Source organism: Vanellus vanellus, assembly GCF_965231255.1.
Source record: "Vanellus vanellus genome assembly, chromosome: 3".
Classification (NCBI taxonomy): Eukaryota; Metazoa; Chordata; class Aves; order Charadriiformes; family Charadriidae; genus Vanellus; species Vanellus vanellus.
In genome coordinates this window covers 88996214-89013039 of record NC_138907.1, presented here as the reverse complement: position 1 = coordinate 89013039, position 16826 = coordinate 88996214, and positions in this window count along the sequence as shown.

The following is a 16826-nucleotide window of genomic DNA, read 5'->3' as shown; positions in this document are numbered from 1 at the left end:
CAAACAACTCGGGCCAGCTGGTCGGTGCTCATAACTACCTAACATTTATTCCATCTAATTCCCAAAGTGAAAGCAACTTTGCAGTTAGCACAGAACTCTACCCGTTCGTTTATAGCAGAATAGCTCATCTAAGTGCTAATAGAAGTCTTTGATTACCAGTGTATTCATGGAGATTTAAACTCCAATTGAAGTAATTAATTCCTTGTCCACTATAGACAAAATGAAATGGTGCTAGAGATTGGAAATGCATGGAAGAATATTTTCATTAAAAACTGAATATAGCCATTTACCAATTTTAATTAGAGTGGCATCATTTGCATTGCTATAGTTAAAGGCCTATTGGTATTTCTGGTATAAATAGACTGTCATTTATCATAACTTTTCAGTATGCATTTGGGCCGAGATAGAACATGACAGGATATATTAGCCTGTTTTTAAAATGTTTTTTTAAAATGTTAATTTAATACATTTTCAGTGTAAGTACAAATTTAAACCCAGCTCTGAGAGGAATTAAATGTCCCTACTGTAGAGCTGTGTTGTATTAGAAAATCCTTTTAGCCTTATCCAAATGAGTTTCCTGCCCTGAGAAACATTGTCTGAGTTTTCAGATTTTTTCCTACTCACTATATTAGGATAAGGCCAAGACCCTGCCAAAGTTACCAACAACAAATACCAGCAGAAAAATAAGCCTTGCCTTAAGCTAGCTTGGGAGTGCCAGCATTTGACGCCCATCTTTTGACAGATTTAGGCAAAAAACTTCTCTCTGATCTTCCGCACCCACAGTGCATGGCTCAGCAATGTATTTGGAGCAGACTTCTCACAGCTTCTTGTGCGGGTCCATCCCTGTGTTACCCTGGATGACTTCCCTAATGATCCTCCTAGGGTGTCTCCTCTAGCTTTGCACAGAAATTTTGCCTGGGAGCTGAGAAATTTTCCCAGTCCATTGGCATTTACCACAAGCTGTAGTCCCAAGCACCCCTGCAGGTACTCATATACGCTTTTTGGGGGGAACACTTCTCTCCAAGTGACCTTCCAAAGAGATAAAAAAAATCCTATGGTGCTGCCATGTCCACTCCTTTTCTTCCACCCATGCACTCTACCTAGGCATCTATTTTAATTTGTATGAGCAGTGACGAGAGACCATAACTATTTATGAGCCCTGTTATGCCAGATCCCGTGGGATAGTGTCCCAGCCCTCAGTGTGCTTGTGAGCAGAGGCTGTACAGCTTCACTTACGCATTAAACACCCAAGTTTTGTGTAAGCATGATGATGGGCATCCCCATCCCTGCTGCACAAAAGTAAAGGCGGCCAAGGTGGAGAGTAGCAAAGCTGCACGTGCCACGTCTCCACTTAGTTTTGTGCAGAAAGAGAGGAAGAGAGCTGACAGAGTGACTGTCCCAGTGTAAAAACACTGCTGAGCTGAGGAAAGTAAAGTCCAAGGAGGTGCAGCAGAGAGAGGTCGAGGAAAGAAGGCTGGTCAGGAAAAAATATCTTTTCTTACCTTTGCACAGCTCCTTGGTAAACAGAGTCTTTCAGGTTTTCATTTAAAGGACACCTTGTTTGAGATTTTTTTTAATATATTTATTAGGAAAAAAAAAAAGCTTAGTAATTTTGATGAAAGTTCTCGTTTCATCAGACAGCACATCAGAAAACATTTCATTCTGATCTCCCTGTTTCCTTTCTTTGCAGGTAGCAATGACATGACTTACTAAGCTCACCCTCCGCCCAACCCAATCTGAACCAGTTCCCAAGATCTGACCCCTGGTTTTAACCATATCCTTCCTTTTTCTTGCAGGTGAGCCAAAAGGGGGTTAAATACAGGTTCTGTGTGTATAGAACCTCAAAGGCAAATTAAATTTGACCGTTGAGCTGTGTGCAGCTCTCAAGCATAAGGAATATAGTCCAAAGCTGATTCTGCATTTCTGAACTCTCAAATTTACGATTATTTTACGCACTTGTTCACTCGGAGAAGCCCATTCTGACTTTTTAATTTCTATTCTTGCTCCATGGGTGCAAAGATCAAGCCTTGCCCTGCAGAAGGACACTTGGACAGGTGTCCAAGTGGAAGGTCCTAGACAACATTCCAGCAGAAGGAAGTGGGAGCTCCCATAGCATTGCATCTCTCCCAGCAATATCAGTGTCTTTTAGAAACAGAAATAGCAAATACCTCTATTTACTAAGTGATAAATATGTAAATTAAAGTTCAGATTTTCTTCTGTCGTGGAGGTCTGGCGAGGTTCCTGACAACTGGAAAAGGAGAAACATAACCCCTATTTTCAAAAAGGGAAACAAGGAAGCCCCAGAGAACTACAGGCCAGTCAGTCTCACCTCTGTGCCTTGCAAGATCATGGAGCAGATCCTCCTGGAAACTCTGCTGAGTCACATAGAAAACAAGGAGGGGATTGGTGACAGCCAGCATGGCTTCACCAAGGGCAAGTCATGCCTGACAAATTTGGTGACCTTCTACGAAGGGGTTACAGTGGCAGTGGACAAGGGAAGACCAACTGATGTCATCTACTTGGACTTGTGCAAAGCGTTTGACGCTGTCCCACATGATATCCTGGTCTCTAAATTGAAGAGACATGGATTCGACAAATGAACCACTCGGTGGATAAAGAACTGGCTGGACGGTCGCACTCAAAGAGTTGCGGTCAATGGCTCGATGTCCAAGTGGAGAGCAGTGACGAGTGGCATTCCTCAGGGGTCGGTACTGAGGCCTGTACTATTCAACATCTTTGTTGGCGACATGGACAGTGGAGTCGAGTGCACCCTCAGCAAGTTTGCCATTGATACCAAGCTGTTTGGTGAGGTAGACACGCTGGAGGGGAGGGATGCCATCCAGAGGGACCTGGACAGGCTGGAGAGGTGGGCCCAAGGGGAACCTCACGCAGTTCAACAAGGCCAAGTGCAAGGTCTTACATCTGGGTCGGGGCAATCCCCAAGCACAAATACAGGCTCAGCGGGGAATGGCTGGAGAGCAGCCCTGAGGAGAAAGACCTGGGGGTGCTGATTGATAAGAAGCTCAACATGAGCCAGCAGTGTGTGATCTCAGCCCAGAAGGCCAACCATATCCTGGGCTGCATCAAAAGAAGTGTGGCCAGCAGGTCGAGGGAGGTGACTGTGCCCCTCTACTCCGCTCTCGTGAGACCCCACCTGGAGTACTGCATCCAGCTCTGGAGTCCCCAACATAAGAAGGACTATGGCAATGGACTATGATTTGTAAGTAAAATGAAGGGTGAGATGCTAGAAATCACATTATTAAATCACATTATTCAGTGGATCTGGCCTCTGGACAGAAGGAGATGGTCATGAAGACACAGAAAATGGGAATCTTGTTCAAGTCCTGTTAAAGTGATAACACCAGAAAACATCAAATTGTAGTCGAGCAAGTAAGTAGCAGCAGCAATTACCTGGAAGCTACACAGAGTCTGCTGAAAACGTATGTGGGAAATTCAGAGTGGATGGCAGAGTGGCATGAAGAAGAAATCAAAAACAGTTTGCATGAGAGACAATTCCTTACCATCCTACCAGACCTGTGCCTATTTTATTTGAGGGTTGAGATCTAGCAGCACGTTAATAGGAAAGGTGTCTACTTTGCTTATAACTGTGATTGCAAAATGATCAACAGTACCTTTGCAGCATCACATTAAGGCAAAGATAAGTGAGGAACCTGCGTAAACATGAACAAGTAAATAAATAAATACCTAGGTAGACAGGTAAATAGATGTTAATCTATACATACACTCTAAGAATTCTAAGTGTTTCTCCATGATGCACTCTAAGTGTTTCTCCATGGTGCAAAGTCCTGTGCAGTGTGAAGATGCGTGGCTCGGGCTCCCCCCTGAGTAAGGACACCCCTTCCCACCAAGGGGAGGCTGCTTTCTGCTGTTCTCCCAACCACCTCCCCGCACAAGGTGCCTGCCTTCCTCCGAGAGACCCTCTCCCCATTATATGCGCCTTTGCCTTTGCAGTGATGAACTTCATCCTGGGGTGGCCATGGGAATGAAATGGGAGACCCTTACCCACCTCAGCATGCAGACAAGGGGGAGCCGCGTGAGCCAGGCTTGGGTGCTGCTCATGATTTGTGCTATTCTCCTTCCTTTCTGCTTCCTGAGGACTTACTCGACACTCCACAGGGACCAAGGTCTTCCCAAAATACCATCTTAACCCGCTGCTCACTAGTCCCCCCAAAGTGCTGTACCTGTTGCTCGTGAGGCAATTACAGCTAGACAAGGAGCTCCGCTCTTTGTTGTAAAGATCCCTCCTATGTTGCCATGGTTATGATGACTTGTTTCTAAACTCCTTTTTTCCCCTTGCAGTATATGATCTCTACTATGGTCATAGGATCATAGGATCATAGAACCATAGAACAGTTTGGGTTGGAAGGGACCTTTAAAGGTCATCTAGTCCGACCTCCCCTGCAATGACCAGGGACATCTTCAACTAGATCAGGCTGCTCAGAGCCCCATCCAACCTGACCTTGAATGTTTCCAGGGATGGGGCATCTACCACCTTTCCAGGCAGCCAGTTCCACTGCTTCACCACCCTCATTACATTTTGATCTTTACATTTTGATCTATATTAAATATAGTTTCTAAATGAATTACTGGTTTCCTTGCATGATCACAAAACTGCCCTGCAATACAGTAACACCCAATTCACCTTCAGCCAGTCTTTCCAACCAAATCATCGCTGAAAAGGCAAGGAGAAGGAAAAGCTGATTTGGCTTAATGGGTTATTTGCGTGTTTCTTTGGCGGACATTTGAGGGACAACAGCAAAGCTGAAGTGGATGTGGTGAAAATAATTAATTTTTAACCATGTTTCCACATACAAGTTCAAGAGATTCAGAACTTGGTCAGTCATGCTAGAGAAGAATATCCACATTAACTCTGCAACTTATTTATTCATCAGCTGTGCTTGTTTACATTATGTATGAAAGCAACAAATTTGGGGAATAAAAAAAGCCACATTCAGGTAAGAAAAAGAAGCCTCAACTGCGAGTATCTAATAAGAAGTGATTGTGTGTGTGGAGTATTTCTATTTTTTTGCTAACTATGATGAGTATGTAGCCACAGACCTCCTTCATAGACATCTCCTTGGCCTGAAAGTATCCTAAGAGCACCCTTCTCCCTCTGCTATTTGTTCTTGAGAGCCTCCTTTCTCTGACAACAGCTCCTTTCAGGGCATGTAGAATAGAACATCTGTGGGTGGATCTGAAGGCCAAGTGCACCTGCATTAGTGTCAGAGTGGCCCAAGACAACAGCAAAGTCACACTCATGTTTCCCTCTGTTCTGCAACAATACTCCACAAATTGTTCTGCTTTGCTCTCAGCCAACCATTTACTCCATTTTAAGCTCTGCTTTTAAGATGCACCACAGCCACAGCAGCAAACACCTTTGACCATGATGTGAAAAACGTAGGCTTTTCCTACGTGGCGGAGCAGGGAGAAAAGGTAAACATGAATTTGTGATACCTCTGTCAGCAACAGACAAGATGAGGAGAGGCGTATCTTATTTAGTAAATAATTTGTGCTTTTGTAGCCCAACTGCTGCCATCCATCTCCCCTGGGCTTTGACACCATGAGGCAGCACCCCAGTGAGGCAGCCTTGCAGCTCTCCATGCAGGAGGCGGCATCCAGAGGACTCCCTTCAGGAAAGGGACCGCTGGGCTGGTGGGGGTCATTCGGCTCAGCACCAACACCCAGGACGTGGGAAATCCGGGCTGAGCTGTCTGTATCCTAAGGGGATTTTAACCCCAAAGGTGGTCTTAATGGGAAATATCCCTAATGTGTGGCGGTGGGTGATGCTGAGCGGACACCTCTTCTGGGACTGTCCTCCCAGCTGTGCCCACACAGTGTGGATGCAGGCACTGTAGGGACAGGGGAGAAAGAAAAGAAGTGATGGTCTGTATGTGTAGTTCATTCAGGCAGCCAGTCCCATCAGAAAGAGCCACCTCCAGGGCTTTTACACTTCCCACTTAAGTATCATCAAATCAAAGTACATAAATAATACTGCAAAGAGAGGGACTGAACCTGCTTAGGTCCTGGATAACATATCCCGAAAAAATAGCAGGTTATATTAGAGATAAGGACTGTGAATTTAGTTTCGCTATCATACAAAGCTAAGATAGCTGTAACTGGTGTTTCTATAATGAAAAAAATCTGAACAATGTGCAGAGAACAGGGTTTTTTAGTTAAAAATGCTGCTGTAACTTAAAAGGAAGTAACCGGTTACTGTGCTTTGTGCAGTGCTATTTGCAGCATCATTAAACCTCCCCCAAAACCTTGCTGTTGGAAACTGGGTTTAGCCAGGGCCCATTATGAACCCAGACAACTGTGCAAAATTGCCTGCTTTATTCACACAACGATGCTGAAAATGTTTAGACTTGGGTGCCTCAAATCCGGCATCTCTCTATTTACATTCCTAAATTAGAGTCCATTTGTTGGTCATGGCTTGCTTACCTGTGACAGATAGATTGGGTTGTTCATATGACCCACCCCACCCTGTCTCAGGCAAGTTTGGTGTAATTAAAAATTCCTCATTTCCTAGCAGCACACTGGGCTTTCTATAACATAACCCATTCCAGAGGCTTTGGTACTTCTATTCAGTTACCTCAGCCAGCACCTAAATATGAGAAAGGCAGTAGAAGGAAGTGGGCTTAAAAAAATTCGCCTAAACATTTATCCCAATGAAATCAATTGCTCTTCTTGTTTTCTATAAAAATTCAATACTGCGATCAGTGTGTGGAGCTAGCAGACGGTCGTTGAGTTTGCTGAGGGTTTGCCTCACTCTGCATGCAAAGAGGAGGATAAAGGAAAATGTAAAGTACTGAAAGTGTTTAAAATATGTTTTTAGAGATGAGGGGAGATGATTTCTCTTGCTAATTTTGCAAGTCAGTCATCACTGCACACTTGTTATCTCTAGCAAAATTTGACCCGCTTAGGCCCCTTCCTAGGTAAAGACATTTCTGTAGTTCACTGGAGAATTGGGAAGCTTTGAGATAATGGTTACATGCTTTCCTGAAGGGTGGACCTACTCTATCTCTAGTTGTTTCTAGGGCTTCTCACTCTCCTGCAGGTCCCTGAGAGCTCAGCTGAGCTATGGTGGTGGTCACTGGGATGTGTTTCCTCCGTGCCAGCTCCTGCATTCCACGCAGCTAAACAACACACACAGTCAGGGGAACGCACCTTGGGGGCCTCGGAGGAAGGAGAAAAGGAATGGCTGTGAATTTCAGCCATTTCTCACATAACTCCATCTCAACCACCCGTGAAACCCAGCCATACCCCTTGGGGCACCATCTGTGCCAGGTGACTGCGCTGATATCTGTCACGTCCAGCAATTTCTCATGTCGTGCCCATAAGTGTCCCCTGTGCTGTTCACTCAGCCTATCCTCTGGCCAGGACCAAGCCAGAGCCCCATCTCCCCCTGCAGCCCCAGGAGAGCGGTTCTGCCCTGGAGGAGGAACCAGCTTTCCTGCTGGGACAGGGCAGCAAAGCTTAGGGCAGGGAGGAGAAAAGAGGTCACATAATTCCAGAAAAACACTGCTGCTCAAAAAAAAATGAATGACACATGCTCTTCCCTTGCAAAAGCTGCCAACGGCAGTATGCACATCAGGAACAACTTTGGGCTGTGGCACAAAACCAAACACACGGGGCAGTCCTTTCTCTTCTTTGTCCAGAAGGTGCTACTGTTCATGACCTACTGGTTGTCCCATAGAGGCACTGCTAGGGGAAGAGGCTTGTTCTTCCTTCTTTGCAGCTGCACACCACTGAAACAGAAGGTATGGGCCTATAAATATTGTGTAATTGAATCTTACTCTGTGTGCTGTATCCTTGCCAGTGGCACTGCCTTTTCTCTCAGCCACATATCTTTCAGCACTTGCTGCCGTGATTCCACATTAATACCTCCGCCTGCTGCCGGAATGTGCACTCACACCAGCAGCTCCTTCCAGCATTAACACTATTAAAAATAATGAAATGTCAGGTTGTGCAACTGTGCATCTAGACCCATTATGGAAATGCGCTGCAGGACCATAGCAGTCTGAGTCAGTCCTCCATTCAGCCTTCGGAGGGGTAAGATGCAGATAAGGACAATTATGGTTTTAAATAGCACCTTGGTTCCTGGCTGTGGCTCACCTCTGTCTGAACAGTGCTTTTCCCAAAGGGTGTATGGGGCAACATTTTAGTGAAAGAGGCACTGAACAAATCTTGCTTTACTGACAGCCCTTCTGTCAGTAGACAGAACCTCTGTTATTTTTAACCACCAGAAGTGTGTGAATTAAAAGGAAATTAAAGGATGTTGGAGGCTGTAGAATGAGCGGACCGGCACAGCATTTCAGAAGATTGGGATAAACAGATCTAATAATGTAGGAAATAAAAAAGCACTGGACACTGTACAGTAAGTTTCAAATGTTGTCAGCTACACTGCCAGCGAGACCAATAAAATTGTGTCAGTACTGATTTTCACTGGGGATAGAGGGAGGTCTTGGCAGGGGGAACAATGAAATGATGCAGAAGATGTGGAAAACGTGAGAGTTGGTGGAAGATAATGGCAACTGGAATTTCTCATGCAACGAGTGTGCTTGAATTCTCTCAAAACAGTTTAGCCTGATTGCACAGACAAGTTCATTTCCATCTATATTACTCCTCTCACTGGGAATTCTCCACCTGCTTCCTCTAAATAATCACAGGCAGAATGAGGTGAGCTTAAAGGAATACAGACAAAATGAAGAAAACACTGCTTGGTAGTGACAAGACGTACAATATTTCTAGAATTACATGCAGAAATATCCTACCCACCTCATTTGATTTGAGCCTGTGCTGGTTTTATAAAGGAAACAAACCTGCTTCTTCCTCTGTGGTCCCAAAGCATCTCTTGTCATGAGGGTACCCAGGTTGTATCGCTCACTGAATCCTCACAAGTGCACACACATACAAGTGGACAATATGACCTAGTAATGGCTTGTAAAAGCATCTGCCATATAAATAGCATATGCAGTGGCACATAAAGTTGTTTCTGAGCAATATGGGATTCCAGAGGGAACCCTCTTCAGATGCTTCTGCAGCCCCAGGACGGATCCTCTTCCCCAGTGGGGCGGATCCATCGCCCATTTGCTCTTTCTGTGTGTGTACTAGAAAAGCGTTAGAGTTAGCATTACTCTGCATAAACACTCTTTGTTTTCCCAAGCTGTAGCAATGTGTAAAACAGAGTGATCAAATGAGGGCCATGAGAAGGAGGCAAAGCTGTCAACTTGTCAGTGATTTGACTGAGCAACCACCCTCAGCAGCTGGATGTACCTGGTAGCCCATGCAGATAATTGGGCAACCATCAGCAACAAATACTGTGCAAAGCGAATGTGCCACACACGCTTGAGAAACACGTGACCCGTAAAAAGCACCGTTCCTAACAGTGGCGTATCTAAGCTGAGCTCTGTCATGTCAGAAAGTTTACAGAGAGAGCATCAGCTCTGCTGGGTGGGGCAGCACCATCAAGAGGAACAGCAGACTTGCAGCACGAGTGGCTTCTCGCCTTTTATCCAATGGTGGTGAGATTACTTACCTGACCAGCCATAGCATGCGAGGGATTTAATTGCTTAATTGCTCACAGCCGTTGTCGTAATACATGTTCTCAAAAACTTTGGATACCTTCTTGGCCCATAAATTTTTCTGTATTGTTAGATCCTAACACATCTTTGATTGTTAGTGATAAATCCCAGCTATTTATTGAACCTCTTACTGGGCATTGGCACCTTTACTATGTTCTAGATAATGTAAAATGCGACTTCAGTATGGACAGGAATAGACCAGAGCACGTCTGAGCAGAGATGTTCTCTGCACAACTTGCTGCAAGGGTGTAATCCACCACCCATTAGACAGGGCAAGTTCTCTTATCAATTTCAGCAGATTTTGGGTGCAACTAAAAATCATGCTATAATAGTATCTGAAAAGACTTAAAATTAATCCAATAGAGGCAACTGTATCGAATGTCAGACTGACACAAAATTCTAGCCATTGATTGCCATCTTCATTTCATCTTTTAAACCCATATTGAGATACATCCCTGTTAAGGGATCATGTTATCCCCACCTCTATTTATCACCCGGTTCAACATCACCACTTAACGGTGTGACACTGACAATGGCAGTGTTTTCAAACAGCATCCCAAATCAGTGATCCATCACCGTTACAGTCAGGCTAAGAACCACACAACGTCCCCAGCTAACAGCTGAAGTATTTTTAATCTGCAATGCCAGAAGACGCTGCATTGTAAAATTTACAGTCATCACAGGCACACCCCCAGCAGGTGTGATAGATATAATTAAAGAACTGCTGGGGGATTTAGCCCAAACGAGTCAAAGTCTGGAGCTTTTGGTTGTTGGGAATAAAAGAGTTACAGAACACCTTTATTCTGGAGGATTTTATCAGTTATTGCTATTGCCTACAAACACCTTCAGACATGAGTTGTTTTGTGTGCTCAGTGTGAAGCTGATTTTGTTTTTCACCTCTTCAACCGCATTTTTTCTTTTCTGTGTAATTTCTGTGTGTTCACATTTTGAATCCTAATAGAACACAATTATCTGCTCGATGTCGTCATAAATGTTTTTTATTAAGCCGAGAAAATACAGACTTTCAAGGTTTTGAGATACTGTTTTGGCTATTCCACATCTAGCGATATGAAAGTAATTTAGAATAATATCTTTGTGGTTTTCCAGAATAGCACTAAATTACAGAAAAATAAAAGCAGAAAAAAATTATCCAGTCACTGCACAATACGGACTAAATTGCATAATGCAGCACACTCCTGTTTAAGCGAAGAAGTTCTGTGCGTGTTCAGATATACTGACTGCTCTGCTAGGATCTCCCTATACATACAAAATCATGGAGTAAAATTGGTATGAAATTTGAATGAATTTTTAACAAACCTGGAGTTTAAACATTGACTCTTTTCAGTTTAAGAGGAATTAATATTCCAGCAATGCATAGTCATCCTAAGGCAAAGAGTTTGCAAGAGACACCCTGTTCAATTCACTATATTGCTAGAAAAATGTGGGCTAAGTTTCAGGTTGCATTTTCATCCATTGGTTATTTGTAGCAAAAATTAAAAAATATAATTTTATAATATAATAATTAAAGTCAGCTAAACAAGAAGTATATAGTACTCTGTCAAGAGTCCTCTGTGTTAGAATCATAGAATCATAGAATTAGTGAGGTTGGAAGGGACCTTTAAGATCATCAAGTCCAACCATTAACCTACCCTGATAAAAACACCACCACTTCTAAACCATGTCCCTAAGCACCTCATCTACCCTTTTCTTAAACACCTCCAGGGATGGTGAATCCACCACCTCTCTGGGCAGCTTATTCCAATGTTTAATAACCCTTTCAGTGAAAAAATGCTTCCTAATATCCAATCTAAACCTGCCCTGACATAACTTGAACCCGTTTCCTCTTGTCCTATCACTTGTCACCAGGGAGAAGAGGTCAGCTCCCATCTCTCTAAAACCTCCTTTCAGGTAGTTGTAGAGGGTGATAAGGTCTCCCCTCAGCCTCCTCTTCTCCAGGCTAAACAACCCCAGATCCCTCAGTCGTTCCTCATAAGGTTTGTCCTCCAGACCCTTCACCAGCTTTGTAGCCCTTCTCTGGACACGCTCCAACACCTCAATGTCCTTCTTGTAGTGAGGGGCCCAAAACTGAACACAGTACTCGAGGTGAGGCCTCACCAGTGCCGAGTACAGGGGGATGATTACTTCCCTAGTCCGGCTCACCACACTATTCCTCATGCAGGCCAGGATGGTGTTGGCCTTCTTGGCTGCCTGGGCACACTGCTGGCTCATGCTCAGCCAGCTGTCCACCAACACCCCCAGGTCCTTTTCTGCCAGGCAGCTTTCGAGCCACTCCGCCCCCAGTCTGTAGCGCTGAATGGGGTTGTTGTGACCCAAGTGCAGGACCCGACACTTGGCCTTGTTGAACCTCATACCATTGGCCTCAGCCCATCTGTCCAGCCTGTCCAGGTCCCTCTGCAGAGCCAATCTACCCTCAAGCAGATCAACACGCCCCCCTAGTTTAGTGTCATCTGCGAACTTACTGAGGGTGCATTCGATCCCCTCATCCAGATCATTGATAAAGATATTAAAGAGAACGGGACCCAGCACCGAGCCCTGGGGGACACCACTTGTGACTGGACACCAACTGGATTTAACTCCATTTACCACCACTCTCTGGACACGGCCATCCAGCCAGTTTTTTACCCAGCAAAGAGTACACCTGTCCAGGCCATGAGCAGCCAGTTTCTCCAGGAGAATGCTATGGGAAACGGTGTCAAAAGCCTTGCAAAAATCCAGGTAGATAACATCCACAGCTTTTCCCTCATCCACCAAGTGGGTCACCTTGTCATAGAAGGAGATCAGGTTTGACAGGCATGACCAGCCTTTCACAAACCCATGCTGACTGGGCCTGATCACCCTGTTCTCTTGCATGTGCCATGTGATGGCACTGAGGATGATCTGCTCCATGACCTTCCCAGGCACCGATGTCAGACTGACTGGCCTGAAGTTCCCTGGATCCTCCTTCCGGCCCTTCTTATGGATGGGTGTCACATTTGCCAACCTCCAGTCAGCTGGGACCTTCCCGGTTATCCCGGTTGTGTGTTTGCCCACGGTTTAAGCAACACTAGGGGCTTTTATCAAGTCCAGAAAGGGGTCTGCAAAAACTCCTGCAGCAACAATGAGTATGCCATTGAAAATCCGAACTACAACAAGTTTTGAAGCCCCTTAGCTGTTTTTACACATTTTTTACATCTTTTTCCAAATGTGTATGCTAGGAAAACATGCACAATGGTTTATAAACTTCCCATTTCTTCTAGAAAGCCCTCCAAAAACCCCAGTGGATGGCCATATCAAAGTGTGCAAAAGGACCCTGGGCTCTCCTGCGCGTGGGTGGTCAGCATGACGGGGGCTCCCTGGTTCCACACAAGCCTGTGTGCACGCTTTATCACTGTCCCAGCATATCCCACACTCCACATCCTGGAGGTTTAATGAGTATTGCAGATCTGCTCGACCCGGTTGCTTTGCTGTATCTTGAGCCCTGATGTAACTTCTTTGTGAACACAACTTCTGCAGTCAACATGCAGCATCTTCACACAGCATCTTGGGGTGGTCTGAGCCCACCGCCCTGTGAAAGGACAACAGGGGTCCTCAGGCACTGCAGAGTGCCTGGCAAGAAGGCACTGCAGCACTGCTGCCCCATGAAGCTGAGGTGAGGCAGGAGGTGACAGACACCTTGTAGAAACCACATCTCAGTAGGCGTGATTCAGGGGAGTTGAAGCTTCTGTGCTGTAAGAGCACAATACAACCAAGTTGGTTCTAATCAAGTCAAAAGACTGTGACAAACGTCAGCCTTGGTGGAGCATTGATCGGGATATATCATAGTAAGACTTCACAAGTGCATTAACCAAAGCAGATCCCATACAAGTCGTCAGCAGTAAATGAACTCTCTGCACACGAATGAGCTGCCGGGGTTGGGAGGATGCTACAAGATAAACGAGCCTGCAAAATAACTGAGAAAGAATGATGGAATAAGGGTGACATTTGCCAATCGTTTACCAGCACCACTGATAGAGGTGGAAAGAAAACACCCAGAGTAGGGTACATGCATAGGACAATACATAACCATTTTGACCACTGTGCAAATAAATAAGTCACAAACAGGCTTTGCCCCAGCTTAGCAGAGTCAGAAGACGCTGTGCCCTTACCATGCCCCATGCATTAACGCTTTGTCTGCTAGGTACAAGCGAGTCAGGACTGCGGCCTCTGGGCCATGCTGCCAGCCAGATCTTTACTGCTGAGCTGACACCACGGTTGCTCCATTTGAAGCAAGACAGCATTGACAGCAGCGGGCGGCGCATCACAGCTCCAAGGCACCTGAGGCTGCAGCCCTGACACGTGGACAAGGAATGACCACAGAACAACAGCAAACTAATGACCGATTGCCGCCTTCCTGCTGAAGAATAAGATCCTGCCAAGTTTTGAATTTCAACAGCTTTTATTAGGACACTGTTTTTAAAAAGAGCAGTTCTGCATTTCCCTGCAGAAGTAGCATCTGTTTATACTTCAGTGTCCTAGAACTACTTATGACCAGGGACCACCCATGGAAAACATAAGCCCTAGATTATTTCTGAGAAGCGCAAACATAAAAATACACAGTATTTACACTGGTATTTTTGGTATCATCTGTCAACTCTTTACTGCAGAAGTTAATCCAAATAAAATGAGGATGCTGTTTTGTTAATTTTCTTATGAGGAGCAATTGCAGTGGAGTAGATTACTGGACACCGACAGTGCAATATATCACTTTTTCATAAAAGGCAAAAAAGGATTATCTCCTTAGGAAGGAAATGGGGTGGCATCCAGAGCTCAGGAAAGAGGCGGCTTTGAGAGAAGGGCTATAGTGAAACTGGTGAGTGCCTCGTACAGCATCTCATCACAGCCAACACAAGGTGCTTCACAGAGAGCTGCAAGGGCCCTTAAAATGAGTTTGGAATCACTCTGATGATGAAGAAGAACCTGTCTTAGAGCAGGCAAGAGTGGATCTAGAGTCACCTGTTTCTGAGCAGCCAGCCACAGTGCAGAGATGGGTAGGTGGGCGGGAGCAGCCTGTAGCAAAATGGCACCTCTGGAACCTCCTTGAACAATGTTTCTTTTCCCCTTCCTAGATTAGCATCATCCTGCTGCAATGGGATTAACCTAACTGAGTAGCACTACTATTATTTACCAGAAAACGGCAAAGCAGCTCAGATTGGCCCCTAGCTAGGATTTTATAGGATATGCAGAAAAGTCTCAAGAGGTTCTCAATCTCCGCTAGGTCATGACTACCAGAATTACTCAAAAGAAGTGAGATTCATTTCGCCTCACTGTACATATCTGAACGTTAATCATCTCCATCTAAACGAGTCACCCTGGGCTCCCTTCAGACTCGGTAGAGAGAAATGGGCACCTCCAAAAGGCAACTCATTTCATCTTCGCATAGATGCCAAAGATGGATGAGATGAGTTGCCGTCTGGAGGTGTCTATTTCTCTCCATTAACTACATGGAGAGCCTTAGGTGATGAGCTTGCACTCAGATGATTAACTTACAATGTCAAAAGCTCAAGGCAGATGAATCCCACGTGCGGTACATTAGCATTTGAGCAGTCAGCCCTGCAGACAGAAGGGAGGGGGTTACAGAGCACACTGCTGACAGTCACTCTGGCAGCTTCTAGCTCTGCAGAGACGTACCTGGTGACATAACCGATGACTTCCTAGGAAAGATGCAGCAACCTGAATGCAAAGAAAGGATCATAAAATGAGAAGGGCAATACATTGAAGAAAGAGAAGAAGAAATGTGTGCAGATAACAACCAGCCAACAATTCCCTGCTGGATTTTTCCTGCCCAAACCAGCATGACTCAGTACGACCAGTTATATATGAATGATCCAGAACCAAAGTAAGGGAGACTGTTGATAAGCCCACAACAAGATGGCCTCACAGTGCCTTTCTTCTTTCATCCGCAGTTCTGCCGTGATGGAAGTGTGGTGGACTAAGCAAATGCATGCACACGTGCCTGAATGTATCTGAGAACTTGCCTGAAAGGCACGTTCCTTTTCATGGCAAGACATACGTGACTCTCTCAAAGGAAGCAACTCAACATGTTTTGCATCATCTGCCTACAAATACACCCAGAAAATCACAGACCAAGTCTGAGGAGCATTGCTGGGATATTGTAAGAGGTGGTCCACTTATGATGATACCTCCCTACCATGCAAGCTGAGTATTTGTCCCCAGCACCACTTTGTGGGAACGGAGAGTCCTTTTATCACCATTCAGAGCTGAGCAGATAAGACACAAAACTCTTAACCCACCTCTCTTGAGCACCAGCCTATTGCCATAATTACTGACTAATCCTGCCTCTGTAGCCTGTCACAAGAACAGTTTTTGGCAGTCATTTCAGCTCCTTTCACAGTCACATGAAATTAATTTAATTATTAAAAAATCTAAAGAATAATGGGATTTAATTGACTTAATGTGAAGCTTTCTGGGCTGTCACTCCACCCAGCTTCTGATCAACTCGTACTCATTCAACTGTGAGTGACTTATGTTTGGGCCTTTCATTAAGAGCCCATTGTCTCAGTTTAAATCCTCTTTCCATGCTTAATATTTGCATAATATTGCTTTTATTTTTCAGATCTGTATTTCATTGTCAGGTGCCCTAGACAGAGGGCTCTCTGTGTGTATGTGATTGATACAGTCACCTCTTTCTCCTATAAGTTTGTTTTACCTGTAGCTGCAGTATGTTAGGGGAGGATGGGTGAGATGCAGGGTCACTGCCTGGGACACACCTGAATGAAGTTAGACAGCAAGTTATTTAAGTCAGTCATGCACATGTCTAAATAGTTTACTACATCTTCAAGCTTTTATTTGTCTGACCGTGATGATGATGGCCCCACTGAAGATTATGGCCCTGTTATAGCTGACATTATATGAACACATAGCATCTTTCCCATCTCCTCTAACCCCCAAATAAAAGTAGGAGATGTCAGAAACTCTACAGAAAGTCCAAGACAGAAATTCTCTTCAGCACTGATGACCATAAAAATGCTTGGGAATCTCATTCCTTTGTTGATCAAAATTTGAGGAGGGTATTATGACATGATTAATGAGATCCAGAGATTTTTGCTCTTCTTTGTCTGTGCCATCTCCCATTCTCATTTTAGACCATGGAGCCCTCCAGCAGTCTCAGACACACTTCACTGGAAAGCACCAGGACAGAAGAACTCTTTCTTTTGTTCCTTC